The following is a 16,837-nucleotide window of genomic DNA, read 5'->3' on the forward strand; positions in this document are numbered from 1 at the left end:
CAGTGAAAAGCCTTCTCACTTTGTGTGTGCCACCGACCAAATTCTCATGCTATAAAACCACGGAACACTCAGGTGACCGGTGCAATTATTTGAATATGTATGAATAATTATACTGAATAATTATGAAAGCGTGAACATGATTTCAGTGTCCTTCCACAGTGTCTTTATGTATATGTAAATAGAGATATGTGCGTATATACATATGTGCATTATACACACATACATGTGATTATCATTGATACATATTATAAATATCTATACTATAAATTCGGTAGATATTTATCTGTAATAGATATAAATATTTTAAAATATAAAATATATTTTCTAAATAAGAAATGTGACGACGTAACACAACCTATAATGTGACACAATGTGGTATATGCTGTAGCTTAAAATGTACTTAAGTGATATTAGTACTTCCTTGATAGTAATATAAGGCTTCCCTGGAAGCTCAGTTGGTAAAGAATCCGCCTGCAATGCAGGAGACGCTGGTTCGATTCCTGGGTCAGGAAGATCCACTGGAGGAGGGATAGGCTACCCACTCCAGTGTTCTTGGGATTCCCTTGTGGCTCAGCTGGTAAAAAACCGCCGGCAATGCAGGCAGACCAGGGTTCGATCCCTGGGTAGGGATGCTCCCCTGGAGATGGGAACGGCTATCCACTCCAGTATTCTTACCTGGAGAATTTCATGGACTGTTGAGTCCATGGGGTCTCAAAGAGTCAACTATAACACATATATCATGATGACACACAGATTCATATTATATGTAACTATTTGTTTGTACAAATACAGTAGAAATAGTTTTAGTTTGCAAAAATACTCATAGTCTCATTTCCTACTTTTTTTATACAAAAAGTGGCAGACTGTACCCATTGTTCTATGCCTTCATTTTTTCCTATCTTGGAGACCTTTTTATATCAGTACAAAGAGAATATGCCTAGTGTTTTTGAACAGCTATTTGAATTCTGTTGTACTGTTGTTGTGACTTGATTTACTTAACCCATTTCTGACTACTGGGTGGTTGCGTTGTTTTCAGCCCTTTGCTTCCAGTATTCTGTGCACAACTAGGAGCTTCAGCAGTTCTGCTGGTGTGTGGAATTGTTGAGTGGAATTGTTGAGCCACAATGCAAATGTGTGTGTCATTTTTACAAAGATTTCTAAACTGCCTTCCATAGACGCTTGCATATCAGACCCCCACCAGCCTGTGTGAGCAAACCAGCATTCTCAGTGTTATAGGATGCTTTTTCAGTTTTTCCAAAACTAGGATTGAGAAAGTTTTCATGAGCAAGGTAGAATATGTTTTCCTGTGTTGAGGAGCCATTTGTATTTAACTAAAGAACATGTATCAGGGCCTCGAGATATGTAGGGAAAGTATAGTGAAACGTGCAATAATTATGTTATGCATTGTGATGTTGATTATGATGATGATGGCATAATGGTTAATATTCTTGACACTGGCCTTATACCTGTGACAAAAATTAACTCAAAATGGATCACACACCCAAATGTAAAACCAAAACTAGAAAACTCCAGGAAGAGAACTTAAGAGGAAACCTATGACCCGAGATTTGGTGATGACATTTTAGGTATACACATGCAGCTCACAAACCCCTGGTGTTGGGGATTCCCCAGAAGTGCCCTTCTATGCATTTTATCTGAAAACCTACAATTTGGAGGTCATTCAAGCTCCCTGAGCCTCAGTTTGTCCTTCTACAATAAAAGGAAAGCAAGTTATTAAATGTAAGAATCAAAGTATGTATAGGTGGAAAATCTTTATTTCCACGTGCTGAGGGTCGCTGTGTGGGTCTGAAAATGAATCAGCAAAGACAGATTAACAGGAGACAAGCTTACAACTTATTTTAATATGCTTTGAGTGACAGAGGAGCCTTCCTAAGGAAATGAAGACCTAAAGAAACAGACCTGAGTATTTCAAGCTAGGTTTGATGAGGTGTGGACAGTTGTGGAAGAATATGATAGGTTAAGGAACAAGAGGTGAGTGTAATAAGAAACTTATTACAGAAACTTAGCAAGGCCTGTGTGTTAGGCTTCCTCTTGGAAGTGTTCCTCACCCTTTGGAGATAAGAACGCTCCTTTCCTCCTGCTATAGGGAGGGTACCTCTCCCATGAGGGGATTATGGCTTGTTTCATGGAAGAAGGGGGAAGGGGAAGAGAGTGAACCTCTTCCTTCTGCTGTTTTCTCAAACTGCTTCACCTTCAATATGCCAGGTGCCATATTTTGGAGTGAGGTATCCTGAACCCCATCACATGTCAAATGATTAAAGTGGTGTCTGAGATCCACACAGGCAGTTTATATATGTTGGCTACAATTCTATTCGAAGACTCTTGAGAGTCCCTTAGACTGCAAGGAGATCAAAGCGGTCAATCCTAAAGGAAATCAACTCTGAATATTGATTGGAAGGACTGACATTGCAGCTGCAGCTCCAATACTTTGGCCACCTCATGCGAAGAGTGGACTCCTTGGGAAAGACCCTGATGCTGGGAAAGACTGAAGGCAAGAGAAGAAGGAGGTGGCAGAGGATGAGATGGTTGGATGGCATCACCAACTCAATGGACATGGGTTTGAGCTAACTTCGGGAGATGGTGAAGGAGAGGGAAGCCTGGCGTGCTGCAGTCCATGCGGTAGCGAAGAACTGGACGTGACTTGGTGACGAACAACAACAGCAACCCAAAAAGTAAGAAATAACAGTGGTTGAGGGAGGAATGGAGGTAAGGGGGAAGCAACAAGGACATTTCCAACAGGGATCACTGATTCCTGATTAGAAGTCATCGAGGAATTAACACAGCTTGGGGTCCAGAGGAAAAATAGGTCAACAACCCAGCTTGGAGGGTCCCAGGGAGTCATGCACTAAATGTCAGACTTGATGCAAAGCTCTCTGTGGTTGTGTATATTTCCATCTAATTAAAGAAGCAGACATTTTTTCTCAGAATCCACATGAAACATCCAGAGGTCAGGAGACTCCCATCTCTAAGTCAGACACATACCTTAAGTGCACGTCAACTTCTTGGAAATTCATATCTTGTTCTGGATCTTGTTTTTCTCCCTTGTTCTTATTTTCTAGGCTGAAGGTAAGTCACAAATATTTTCTTATGTGTGGGTGTCTTGTCCAGGGTGCCTGGACACAGAGTCAAGTGTTGAAAAGCTGTATGTTCAGCTTATGGTTGCTGAGGGGAAGGATGCAGGGAAGGGATGATCAGGAGGTGTGGGACAGACATGTACACACGGCTGTATTTAAAATGGAGAACCAACAAGGATCTGCTGTAGAGCACAGGGAACTCTGCTCAGTGTTCAGTGGCAGCCTGGATGTGAGGGGAGTTTGGGGGAGAATGGATACATGTGTATCTGTGGCTGAGTCCCTTTGCTGTCCGCCTGAAACTATCACGGCATTGTTAACTTGCTATACTCCAATATAAAATAAAAAGTTAAAAGCTTCATGTTCGATTTATTAGTGGCACCTCTTAAGAGAACATAAGTAGGAGGTTACATTGTCTTAAAAGGTTTTCTAACTCCTTATGTTAAAATCAGAGCAGCGAGAGTAGATAAAGGGATTATATACTCATACATATTTAAGATGTCACAATATGTAATCATATAAAAGCAATTTATGCACATTTTAATCTTGATTTTTATTTGCTAAAAGAAACTATTATTAAGACAAAAGGGAAAATCATCCCCCTGAACATGATATCACCCCCGTTGTTCTTGCTCCCATGCAAATATTTCACTCAGTCATCATATCTTTATACAACTTAAAAAAAAAAAAAAAACTTTTTGTTTTGTATTGAGGTATAGCCAATTAACAATGTTGTGATAGTTTCAGGTAAACCACGAAGGAACTCAGCCATATGTATATATTTATCCATTCTCCCCCAAATTCCCCTCCCATCCAGGCTGCCACATAACATTGAGCAAAGTTTCCTGTGCTATACAGTAGGACTTTGTTGGTTATCCATAAGTTTATCCATAAGAACACAGCATAAGTTTCTTCTCTAAGTCCGAGAGTCTTTCTGTGTTGTAACTTCATTTGTATCATTTCATTTTAGGTTCCACATATGAGGGATGCCATATGATATTTCTCCTTCTCTGTCTGATTTACTTCATTCGGTATGACAGTCTCTAGGTCCACACATGTTGCTGCAAATGGCATTATTTCATTCTTTTTTTTTTTTTTTCATGATGTTCACATATACAAACACACATTTAAAGCTTTTCTTTTTTTTTTTTTAATAAATTTATTTATTTTAGTTGGGGGCTAATTACTTTACAATATTGTAATAGTTTTTGCCATACATTGACATGAATCAGCCATGGGTTTACATGTGTTCCCCTTCCCGGACCCCCCACCCACCTCCCTCCCCATCCCATCCTTCTGGATCATCCCATTGTCCCGGCCCTGAGCCCTTGTCACATGCATCGAACATGGAATGGTGCTCTGTTTCACATATGACAATACACATGTCTCAATGCCATTCTCCCAGAACGTCCCACCCTCACCTTCTCCCTCAGAGTCCATAAAATTGTTCCATGCGTCTGTGTCTCTTATTCTGTCTCGCATATAGGGTTATCGTTACCATCTTTCAAATTCCATATATATGCATTAGTATACTGTATTGTTGTTTTTCTTTCTGGCTTACTTCACTCTGTATAATGGGCTCCAGTTTCATCCATCTCAGTAGAACCGATTCAAATGTATTTTTTTTAATGGCTGAGTAATATTCCATTGTGTATATGTACCACAGCTTCCTTATCCATTCGTCTGCTGATGGACATCTAGGTTGCTTCCATGTCCTGGCTATTGTAAACAGTGCTGCAATGAACATTGGGGTACACGCGTCTCTTTCAATTCTGGTTTCCTCGGTGTATATGCCCAGCAGTGGGATTGCTGGGTCATATGGCAGTTCTATTCCCAGGTTTTTAAGGAATCTCCACACTGTTCTCCATAGTGGCTGTACTAGTTTGCATTCCCACCAACAGTGTAAGAGGGTTCCCTTTTCTCCACACCCTCTCCAGCATTTATTGCTTGTAGACTTTTGGATAGCAGCCATTCTGACTGGTGTGAAATGATACCTCATTGACGTTTTGATTTGCATTTCTCTAATAATGAGTGATGTTGAGCATCTTTTCATGTGTTTGTTAGCCATCTGTATGTCTTCTTTGGAGAAATGTCTGTTTAGTTCTTTGGCCCATTTTTTGATTGGGTCGTTTATTTTTCGGGAATTCAGCTGCAGAAGTTGCTTGTATATTTTTGAGATTAATTGTTTGTCTGTTGCTTCATTTGCTATTATTTTCTCCCATTCTGAAGGCTGTCTTTTCACCTTGTTTATAGTTTCCTTTGTTGTGCAAAAGCTTTTAATTTTAATTAGGTCCCATTTGTTTATTTTTGCTTTTATTTCCACTATTCTGGGAGGTGGTTCATGGAGGATCCTGCTGTGATTTATGTCGGAGAGTGTTTTGCCTATGTTTTCCTCTAGGAGTTTTATAGTTTCTGGTCTTACGTTTAGATCTTTAATCCATTTTGAGTTTATTTTTGTGTACGGTGTTAGGAAGTGTTCTAGTTTCATTCTTTTACAAGTGGTTGACCAGTTTTCCCAGCACCACTTGTTAAAGAGATTGTCTTTTCTCCATTGTATATTCTTGCCTACTTTGTCGAAGATAAGGTGTCCATATGTGCGTGGGTTTATCTCTGGGCTTTCTATTTTGTTCCATTGATCTATATTTCTATCTTTGTGCCAATACCATACTGTCTTGATGACAGTGGCTTTGTAGTAGAGCCTGAAGTCAGGCAGGTTGATTCCTCCAGTTCCATTCTTCTTCCTCAAGATTGCTTTGGCTATTCGAGGTTTCTTATATTTCCATACAAATTGTGAGATGATTTGTTCTAGTTCTGTGAAAAATACCATTGGTAGCTTGATAGGGATTGCATTGAATCTGTAGATTGCTTTGGGTAGAATACTCATTTTCACTATATTAATTCTTCCAATCCATGAACACGGTATATTTCTCCATCTGCTTGTGTCCTCTTTGATTTCTTTCATCAGTGTTTTATAGTTTTCTATATATAAGTCTTTTGTTTCTTTAGGTAGATATATTCCTAAGTATTTTATTCTTTTTGATGCAATGGTGAATGGTATTGTTTCCTTAATTTCTCTTTCTGTTTTCTCATTATTGGAGTATAGGAATGCAAGGCATTTCTGTGTGTTAATTTTATATCCTGCAACTTTACTATATTCATTGATCAACTCTAGTAATTTTCTAGTAGAGTCTTTAGGGTTTTCTATGTAGAGGATCATGTCATCTGCAAACAGTGAGAGTTTTACTTCTTCTTTTCCTATCTGTATTCCTTTTATTTCTTTTTCAGCTCTGATTGCTGTGGCCAAAACTTCCAAAACTATGTTGAATAGTAGTGGTGAAAGTGGGCATCCTTGCCTTGTTCCTGACTTTAGGGGAAATGCTTTCAATTTTTCACCATTGAGGGTAATGTTTGCTGTGGGTTTGTCATATATAGCTTTTATTATGTTGAGATATGTTCCTTCTATTCCTGCTTTCTGGAGGGTTTTAATCATAAATGGATGCTGAATTTTGTCAAAGGCTTTTTCTGCATCTATTGAGATAACCATATGGTTTTTTTCTTTCAATTTGTTAATGTGGTGTATTACATTGATTGATTTGCGGATGTTAAAAAAACCTTGCATTCCTGGGATAAAGCCCACTTGGTCATGATGTATGATCTTTTTAATATGATGTTGGATTCTGTTTGCTAGAATTTTATTAAGGATTTTTGCATCTATGTTCATCAGTGATATTGGCCTGTAGTTTTCCTTTTTTGTGACATCTTTGTCTGGTTTTGGAATTAGGGTGATGGTGGCCTCATAGAATGAGTTTGGAAGTTTACCATCTTCTGCAATTTTCTGGAAGAGTTTGAGTAGGATAGGTGTTAGCTCTTCTCTAAATTTTTGGTAGAATTCCGCTGTGAAGCCGTCTGGTCCTGGGCTTTTGTTTGCTGGAAGATTTCTGATTACAGTTTCGATTTCCGTGCTTGTGATGGGTCTGTTAAGATCTTCTATTTCTTCCTGGTTCAGTTTTGGAAAGTTATACTTTTCTAAGAATTTGTCCATTTCTTCCAAGTTGTCCATTTTATTGGCATATAGCTGTTGGTAGTAGTCTCTTATGATCCTTTGTATTTCTGTGGAGTCTGTTGTGATCTCTCCATTTTCATTTCTAATTTTGTTGATCTGATTCTTCTCCCTTTGTTTCTTGATGAGTCTGGCTAATGGCTTATCAATTTTGTTTATCTTCTCGAAAAACCAGCTTTTAGTTTTGTTGATTTTTGCTATGGTCTCTTTTGTTTCTTTTGCATTTATTTCTGCCCTAATTTTTAAGATTTCTTTCCTTCTACTGACCCTGGGGTTTTTCATTTCTTCCTTCTCTAGTTGCTTTAGGTGTAGAGTTAGTTGATTTATTTGATTTTTTTCTTGTTTCTTGAGGTACGCCTGTATTGCTATGAACCTTCCCCTTAGTATTGCTTTTACAGTGTCCCATAGGTTTTGGGTTGTTGTGTTTTCATTTTCATTCGTTTCTATGCATAATTTTATTTCTTTATTGATTTCTTCTGTGATTTGTTGGTTATTCAGAAGCGTGTTGTTTAGCCTCCATATGTTGGAACTTTTAATAGTTTTTTTCCTGTAATTGAGGTCTAATCTTACTGCATTGTGGTCAGAGAAGATGGCTGGGATGATTTCAATTTTTTTGAATTTACCAAGGCTAGATTTATGGCCCAGGATGTGATCTATCCTGGAGAAAGTTCCATGTGCACTTGAGAAAAAGGTAAAATTGATTGTTTTGGGGTGGAAACTCCTGTAAATATCAATTAAATCTAATTTGTCTACTGTATCATTTAAAGTTTGTGTTTCCTTGTTAATTTTCTGTTTAGTTGATCTATCCATATGCGTGAGTGGAGTATTAAAGTCTCCCACTATTATTGTGTTATTGTTAATTTCCCCTTTCATACTTGTTAGTATTTGCCTTATATATTGTGGTGCTCCTATGTTGGGTGCATATATATTTATGATTGTTACGTCTTCTTCTTGAATTGATCCTTTGATCTTTATGTAGTGTCCTTCTTTGTCCCTTTTCACATCCTTTATTTTAAAGTCTATTTTATCTGAAATGAGTATTGCGACTCCTGCTTTCTTTTGGTCTCCGTTTGCATGGAATATGTTTTTCCATCCTTTCACTTTCAGCCTGTGTGTGTCCCTAGTTTTGAGGTGGGTCTCTTGTAGACAGCATATATAGGGGTCTTGTTTTTGTATCCATTCAGCAACCCTTTGTCTTTTGGTTGGGGCATTCAACCCATTTACATTTAAGGTAATTATTGATAAGTATGATCCCGTTGCCATTTCCTTTGTTGTTTTGAGTTCGTGTTGAAACATCCTTTCTGTGTTTCCTGTTTAGAGAAGATCCTTTAGCATTTGCTGGAGAGCTGGTTTGGTGGTGCTGAATTCCCTCAGCTCTTGCTTGTCTGTAAAGCTTTTGAATTCTCCTTCATATCTGAATGAGATCCTTGCTGGGTACAGTAATCTGGGTTGTAGATTATTCTCTTTCATTACTTTAAGTATGTCCTGCCATTCCCTTCTAGCCTGAAGGGTTTCTATTGAAAGATCAGCTGTTATCCTTATGGGGATCCCCTTGTGTGTTATTTGTTGTTTTTCCCTTGCTGCTTTTAATATTTGTTCTTTGTGTTTGATCTTTGTTAATTTGATTAATATGTGTCTTGGGGTGTTTCGCCTTGGGTTTATCCTGTTTGGAACTCTCTGGGTTTCTTGGACTTCTGTGACTATTTCTTTCCTCAATTTAGGGAAATTCTCAACTATTATCTCCTCGAGTATTTTCTCATGGCCTTTCCTTTTATCTTCTTCTTCTGGGACTCCTATGATTCGAATGTTGGGGCGTTTCATATTGTCCCAGAGGTCCCGGAGGTTGTCCTCATTTCTTTTGATTCTTTTTTCTTTTTTCCTCTCTGCTTCGTTTATTTCCATCATTCTATCTTCTACCTCACTTATCCTATCTTCTGCCTCCGTTATTCTACTGTTGGTTCCTTCCAGAGTGTCTTTTATCTCCTTTATTTCATTATTCATTCTATATTGATTCCTTTTTATTTCTTCTAAGTCCTTGATAAACATTTCTTGCATCTTCTCAATCTTTGTCTCCAGGCTATTTATCTGTAACTCCATTTTGCTTTCAAGATTTTGGATCATTTTTATTATCCTTATTCTAAATTCTTTTTCAGATAGATTCCCTATCTCCTCCTCTTTTGTTTGGCTTTGTGGGCATTTCTCATTTTCCTTTACTTGCTGAGTATTTCTCTGTCTTTTCATCTTGTTTAGATTGCTGTGTTAGGCGTGGCCCTTCTGTATTCTGGTAGTATGAAGTTCCTCTTTGTTGTGGAGGTTTCTCACTGCGGTTGGGGTTGGACAGGTGGCTTGTCAAGGTTTCCTGGTTGGGGGAGCTTGTGTCGGTGTTCTGGTGGGTGGAGCTGGATTTCTGCTCTCTAGAGTGTAATGGAGTGACCAGTATTAATTTTTGAGATGTCTATGGATTTGGTGTGCCTCTGGGCAGCCTGTATATTGATGCTCAGGTCTATGTTCCTGTGTTGCTGGAGAATTTGCGTGGTATGTCTTGCTCTGGAACTTATTGTCTCTTGGGTGGAGCTTGGTTTCAGTGAATTTATGGAGGCTATTGGATGGTCTCTTATTAATTAATGTTTCCCCTGGTTTTCAATCTTATTCTTGCAGTAGCCTCAAGACTTCTCCTTCCATACAGCCTCAATAATAAAACTTTTAGGTTAATGGTGAAAAGATTCTCCACAGTGAGGGATACCCAGAAAGGTTCACTGAGTTACATGGAGAGATGAGGTGGGGGGGGTGGGTTGAGGTGACCAGGAGGGGAAGAGGGGAATTCAAATGTGGAGAGAGCAATCTAGCCAGTAAGCACTTCCCTCTGTGCTTTCCACAGTTTGGAACCCTCAGAGTGATTCACAGAGATACATAGAGAGGGGGGAGGAAGGTAACAGAGGTGAGCATGAGTAGAAAGGGAGGAATTAAGAGGGGAGAGAGAGATCTGGGCAGTATCCTGTTCCTGAAGTGTTCTCCGGTACCCAGAACACCCTCAGAGATTCACAGAATTGGGTTGAGAAGAGAAGGAGGAGGGTGGGAGATAGAGGTTCCCTGGGGGAGAAGAAAGAGCATCAATAGGGGGAGAGAGTGATCAGGCCAGTGATCACACTCCTGAGTAAAAATGGATCCTAAAGATTGGGTTCTTAAATGTACAAAGTTGATATCAAATATGTAAAACAAAGATTAAAAATCTAGAGTAGAGGTTAGACTCTTATAAAACTTACAATCTAAAAAAAAAAAAAAAAGAAAAAAGGAAACAGTGTAAAAAGAAAAAAAACAGTAAAACAGTAAAAAAAGAAACAGTAAAAAAATGTAGAACAGGAAAAAAACATTAAAAAAAAAGAAAACACAAAAGGTATAAGATACATGTATGTAGTTTGCTTCAAAAATAGGGTTGTTTTTTTTTTTTTGCAAGTTAATAGTGGGTTATGAAAATGAAAGTTAAAGGTGTAATAGAGGACTTGAAGAAAAAGGAAAGAAGAGAAAAAAGATTTTTTTTAATTAAAAAAAAAAATTAAAAAAAAAATAATAATAATAGTAAAAAATATATATATCCCGGACTTTCTCTGGAGCTGTTGTGAGCAGTGTGGGATCTGCTCAGTTTTAGATAGATCCTTATTCCTGCTTATACTTTTCAAGATCTATAGGTCCTTTTTAATGCAGTCGGTATTAACTACAGGGATCTTAATCTGTTGGCCTGTCCCTTCCAAAGCGCTTCCCTCTGTTTATTTGGCTTCTGTTTGGAGATCTCTTCGGTATCTAATTTCCGCCCTGCAACAAAGCGGTGGAGGTGATCTCTTTAGGTTCGCTTGTTCAGTCGTGCTGTGGGGAGGAAGGAACACTGCAATTCTGGCGTGTGTGTGGTAAGCTCGCAGTGTCTCGGCCGCACTGGGTTCGCCCCCGCTCACGGCGTGTGTGCTTTCCCCGTCTACCCTGCTCAGGCTTCAGGTTACTCGGCCGGGGAGCGGGCCCTGAGCTGCGTGCACTTCCCAGGTCTAAGCCGCTCAGGTTCAGGCTCCCGGTTACTCCACAAAGGCGCAGACTCGGTTTCGCCCGCGGCTTGTGCCGTTCCCGGTCGGAGCTGCCCAGGCGGCCAGGAGTTTGGCGAGGGCGCTGTCCCCTGTTGGGGCGGTGCGGCTTATCACCTCCCTGGTCCCCGCCTCGGTTTACGCGCGCGCCCGGCTCCGGTGTGCTTTGTGTCGGTTCTGGGGAGCTGGTCTCTGGCTGCGACCCTCCCGGCGGCTGTCGACCCTCCGGGATCTCAGGCAGTCTTTGCTTAGAAACTGGGAGCCTGATTGCAGTTTGGTAGGGGGTGCCCTCTCTGGAGCCGAGTTTGCCCCTTTCCGGCTCTGGCGGGCCCCGCCTGCCCGCTGTGTCCGGCGGGGGATGGGGCGGTCCGCAGCCGGCTAGCTCTCCTCTGGTATCGCTCAGTCCTTTGTTCTGTGAGCGGGCCGGCAGTGCCTTAGAGTTGGGCTTTTCGCGGGATAGTTCTCTCTCTCTCGCTGTCCCACAGTTTAGGTTACTATCTCACGTTAGTTCCCTCAGATTGCCCTCGGGGCACTCGGGCCGGTCCTTACCCTAGGCAATGCCGCCCGCTCCTCTCCGTTCAGCCCCCACTTGCTGGTGGCGGATGATGCGAGCGTCTGGGGTTCTTTGCTGGGAGTTGCTTTAGGCACGTAATCTGTGGATTTTATTTATTTTTTCCCTCCCAGTTACGTTGCCCTCCGAGAAAAAAAAAAAATCCTCCCCCACACCCGCTGGTGAGAGGGTTTCCTGGTGCTTGGAAATTCCTCCTCTTTTACGACTCCCTCCCCGGGACGGGTCTCCGTCCCTAACTCTTTTGTCTCTCTTTTTATCTTTTATAATTTCTCCTACCTCTTTTGAAGATAATGAGCAGTTTTTGTGAAAGCCTGACGTCCTCAGCCAGCCTTCAGAAGTAGTTTTGTGAAGTTTGGTCAGCGTTCAGATGTTCTTTCGATAAATTTGTGGAGGAGAGAGTGGTCTCCCCGTCCTATTCCTCCGCCATCTTAGCCCTTCCTATTTCATTCTTTTTAATGGCTAGTATTCCATTGTACTGTGTACAACTCTTATTGTATGTGTATATTTTATGCTTTGCATAATTTATTATGCTGTCTATTTAAAATTAGTATACCTAAGATCTACTAAGAATACATCATGAGGAATGCCGGGCTGGATGAAGTACAAGCTGGAATCAAGATTTCTGGGAGAAATATCGATAACCTCACATATGCAGATGACACCACCCGTATGGAAGAATGTGAAGAAGAACTAAAGAGCCTCTTGATGAAAGTGAAAGAGGAGAGTAAAAAGTTGGCCTAAAGCTCAACATTCAGAAAACAAAGATCATGGCATCCGGTCCCATCACTTCATGGGTAATAGTTGGGGAAATAGTGGAAACAGTGTCAGACTTTATTTTGGGGGGCTGCAAAATCACTGCAGATGCTGACTGCAGCCATGAAATAAAAAGACGCTTACTCCTTGGAACAAAAGTGATGACCAACCTAGACAGCATATTAAAAAGCAGAGACATTGTTTGCCAACAAAGGTCTGTCTAGTCAAGGCTGTGGTTTTTCCAGTATTCATGTATGGATGTGAAAGTTGGACTATGAAGAAAACTGAGCACCAAAGAACTGATGCTTTTGAACTATGGTGTTGGAGACGACTCTTGAGAGTCCCTTTGTCTGCAAGGAGGTCCAGCCAGTCCATCCTAAAGGAAATCAGTTCTGAATGTTCATTGGAAGGACTGATGTTGAACCTGAAACTCCAATTCTCTGGCCACCTGATGGGAAGAGCTGACACATTTGAAAAGATCCTGATGCTGGGAAAGATTGAAGGCAGGAGGAGAAGGGGATGACAGAGGATGCAATGGTGTGATGGCATCACCGACTCAATGGACATGAGTTTGAGTAAACTCTGGGACTTGGTGATGGACAGGGAGGCCTGACGTGCCTGGGGGTAACAAAAAGTCGGACATGATTGAGCGACTGAACTGAACTGATGATCTAATAAATACCCAAATCCATAGAAAAGCTGAATGTTCAAGTGAATTGTAGAACGCATCCCACTCAGTCTACTGGAGGCCTCCTTAAGTGCAGAGCGTTGTTCACGGGGGCCTGGGTGACTGGGGGGACGGCCTGGGCATCCCAGGCTGCTGGAAACAGCGTCTTCTGCCTCTTACCCACGGATGCCCTGTCCTGAAACTGTGATCAAATGCTGCCAGGCACCCTCCGGGGACAGACAACCACTCCCAGCTGAGACCCAGTGGGCTGAGTGCTATGCAGCATATGCTTTTGTACAGTGTGATAGTCTAGTGCATATCTTTGAACATGTATGAGCCCGAGCACGTACACAAACACACAGCACATCTGAAGGGCCGTGAGCCTAGGGATTGAGAATGTTCGTGCTGCTGCTAAGTCACTTCAGTTGTGTCTGACTCTGTGCGACCCCATAGATGGCAGCCCACCAGGCTCCGCCGTCCCTGGGATAATCCAGGCAAGAACACTGGAGTGAGTTGCCATTTCCTTCTCCAGTGTATGAAAGTGAAAAGTGAAAGTGAAGTCGCCCAGTCCTGTGCGACTCCTCCCGACCCTGTTGAGCGGCTGATAAACAGCACCCTGACCTCCGGTAAGGAGAAGGCGGCACAGGAGATGGAATTCAATCATGTCGCAAATGATTCAATCAACCAAGCCTCCATAATGAAATGCTAACAAAGACCCGGGACCCCCATAATGAAACACTAACAAAGACCCTGGACCCTCAATGCTTGAATGAGCCTCCCTGGAGACACTCCTGGATGTGCAGGAAGACGAGGCGCCCCGAGGACCACAAAGTGCAGTGCATCTCTGCATTGGAGCATCGCAGCGACTTCTCTGGTGGTCCCGAGACGGGGCCTCCCCGCTCCCAGTGCAGGGGGTCCAGGTTCAATCCCTGCGCAGGGAACTAGATCCCATATGCTGCCACTGAGAATTTGCCTTCTACCACTTAGACCGGGAGCAGCCAAATGAATAAAAATTGCTATTAATGTATATATCCATATATATACTATTACATTGTGAGCACGGCACTTTTCTGAATTCTGTGAGCCCCTCTAGTGAATAGCAGAACTTGAGGGAATTGAGGAATCCCAAACTTGTAGCCAATAGATCAGAAGTGTCGGCAGCCTGAGAATCCACAGAAAACTTGTCTGGTGTCTAGAGAGAGGGGAGTGTTCTGCCCTCCCCCAAATAAGTTAGGTAGATAGACCCCAACTTCTGTGAAAGAAACTGAGCCAAGACAGGTGAATGAAATCCAAATCAACAAAGATTTATTAGCATGTGTTTTGTCTAGTGTGAGACACAGGGAAGCACCCAGAGGTGAGTGCCTCAAAGAGGGGCTAGGATTTGCAGTCTATGTACCTAACTTGCAGGCTTCCTTGGTGGCTGAGACATTCAAGAATCTCTCCCTGGGGAGAGATTGGCTGGCTGGGGAGGCTGGGGATTGTTGTGCAGGTCTGTGCTGTGGATCAGCTTCAGGTGTACAGCAAAGGGCCTCAGTCAGACAGATACGTGAATCCATTCTCAGAAAGGCCATTTTGATACCTGGCCCAAAGGTGGCAAACATGAGTTCCTTTTTCCCTCTCTTGGACACACCAAACCCAGACTGCCAGGAGGCTGGTGAAAGGAGTCCCTCCCCGGACTCCCCGGGGAGAGGAGACCGGTAGGTTCTGCAGGAGGGAGACCTGCGAGCATGTGAGCCCAGGCCCTCATCTCCCCCTCGGGCCTCATTCCTCCCGAAAGCAGAGCGACATCATTTCCGAAGGCCCTCGAGGATTTCCCCAGTCGTGACTTCACATTCATCTCAGGAGGCTGTGCCTCTAGGTGACTTGAAACCCTGCACTGAACACCACCGTGAAGCGGATGGCATTGCTGAAACCAGAAGTCCATAGTCCCTGTTTAAAAATACACACGCGGCAGCTGACTCCTGACGTAGGTTTTGCACCCTCTCTGCTTCCCTCGCCACCCTGTTTTCTGCTCCTCAGGGGGTTCAGCTCAAGGATTCAGGGTCCCGCTTTGGGTGACTGCACCTGGAACATCTCCAGCAGGAGTTAGAATCCAGCCGCAGTTCCTTCGCCGCCAATCCCTTTGCTGCCCCCTCCCGGCTTGGGAACAGAAACAGTGTGGCGCTGCGCCCACCCCCGCTGCGACGCCCTGGGGGATTTCAGAGCCGCCTCTGCTTCTTTCATACCTAATTGCAAAAGTGAAAACTTCTTCCTGAGTCCGTGTCACTCAGGCTTCGCCTGTGGCACGGGGCTAAAGACCCTGCTGGCTAATGCAGGAGACGCGGGCTTGGTCCCAGGGTGGGGAAGATCCCCCGCAGGAGGGCATGGCCACCCGCTCCAGTATGCCTGCCTAAAGGAGCCCCTGGGCAGAGGAGCCTGGGGGGCTGCAGTCCACGGGGGTCGCACAGAGTGGCACACGACTGAGCGACTACACGGCAATTGTATTGTTCTCAGGGGATGAGGGGCGGAAGACCTCGTCCACCACCCGCTCCGCGGGGTCTCCGAGTCCCGGCTGTGGCCCCGGCCCTGAAGCCCGCGCTGGCCGCTGGCCGGGAAAACACAGCCGCGAGGGCCCCTCCGCGCCGGCCGCCGCGGGCCCGGCCCCCACCTCCCGCCGCTAGGTGGCAGCAGGCCTCCAGGCGGCCGGCGCGCCAGACCGGCCGAGAGACGCGGGCCTTCCCGCGCGCCCGCCCAGCCGGCCGGCCCCTCCCAGGCTGCCGGGCCGCGCCCCCTCGAGACCACCCCGCACCCGCAGACGCGCTCCCAGGGCGCCCCCTCGCCTTCGCTCTGCGCCTGCAAGCGCCTCCCCCTGCATCCCCGGTCCCCTCGGTCCCCCAGCCCTGAGCACCGTCCCCTACCCTTCAGAGCCGCGGCGCGGGACTGCCCCCCGCTGCCCCCAACCCGGCTGTGACTTGGCACGGGTGCCCAGGGGCACGGAATCGGGGTGGCGTGGGGCTTGGCGCAGTGCTGGACCGGGGCGTCCCGCGTGGGGCGGGGGTCCTCCAAACGTGCCTGGGAGCCACCAGGGCAAAAGCGCGGAAGGAGCGGCTCACGACCCCCTGCACACGGGTGCTCAGATCGAGCGCTTAAAACTGCCTGCAACAAGTTTGTTGTCATCAGGGTCGGAGGACTGGAAATTCTGGCCTCACACCCCCTCTGTGAGCCTAGAGTCCTGGCATCCCTGACTCCCTGGCGGGTCGTTCCCCCTGGTACCCAACCCCCACCCCTCCCCTCCTCTCCCCCACCTGGTCCCCGCCCGGACCCAGGGCTTCCAGGAAACGGGAGGTGGCCTTGCCAGGGAAGAACCGTGTTCTATTCGTGAGCTGCAGAGACACAAGGGCCTGGACGCCAGGGGGTGGGGCAGGGAGGCCCGGGGGCTGAGGTCCCGCCCTGCAGACTCACCAAATGCACAGTGACACCCAGGCTTGCGTGGACCCCTCTCCCAAACACCCACACACTCACTTCGGCTCACAATGGCCCACTCGCAAAACCCCCAAGATGGTGGCAAGCGACAGTCTTTTGGAATGGGCACACACTTGTAGTAACACACCCCACCTGGCCTGTTTATTGAAGATGGTCCTTACCCTT

At 44.5% G+C, this 16,837-nt stretch overlaps 1 protein-coding gene across 1 annotated transcript in view; it reads right to left on the reverse strand.

The window, feature by feature from the left end:
- LOC145537712 (zinc finger imprinted 2-like) overlaps window positions 1-16,837 on the reverse strand; it is a 36,759-nt gene that overhangs the window by 13,182 nt on the left and 6,740 nt on the right. The window lies entirely within an intron of this gene.

Source organism: Giraffa tippelskirchi, chromosome Y, assembly GCF_054371585.1.
Source record: "Giraffa tippelskirchi isolate mGirTip1 chromosome Y, T2T-mGirTip1v1.2.pri, whole genome shotgun sequence".
NCBI classification, from domain to species: domain Eukaryota; kingdom Metazoa; phylum Chordata; class Mammalia; order Artiodactyla; family Giraffidae; genus Giraffa; species Giraffa tippelskirchi.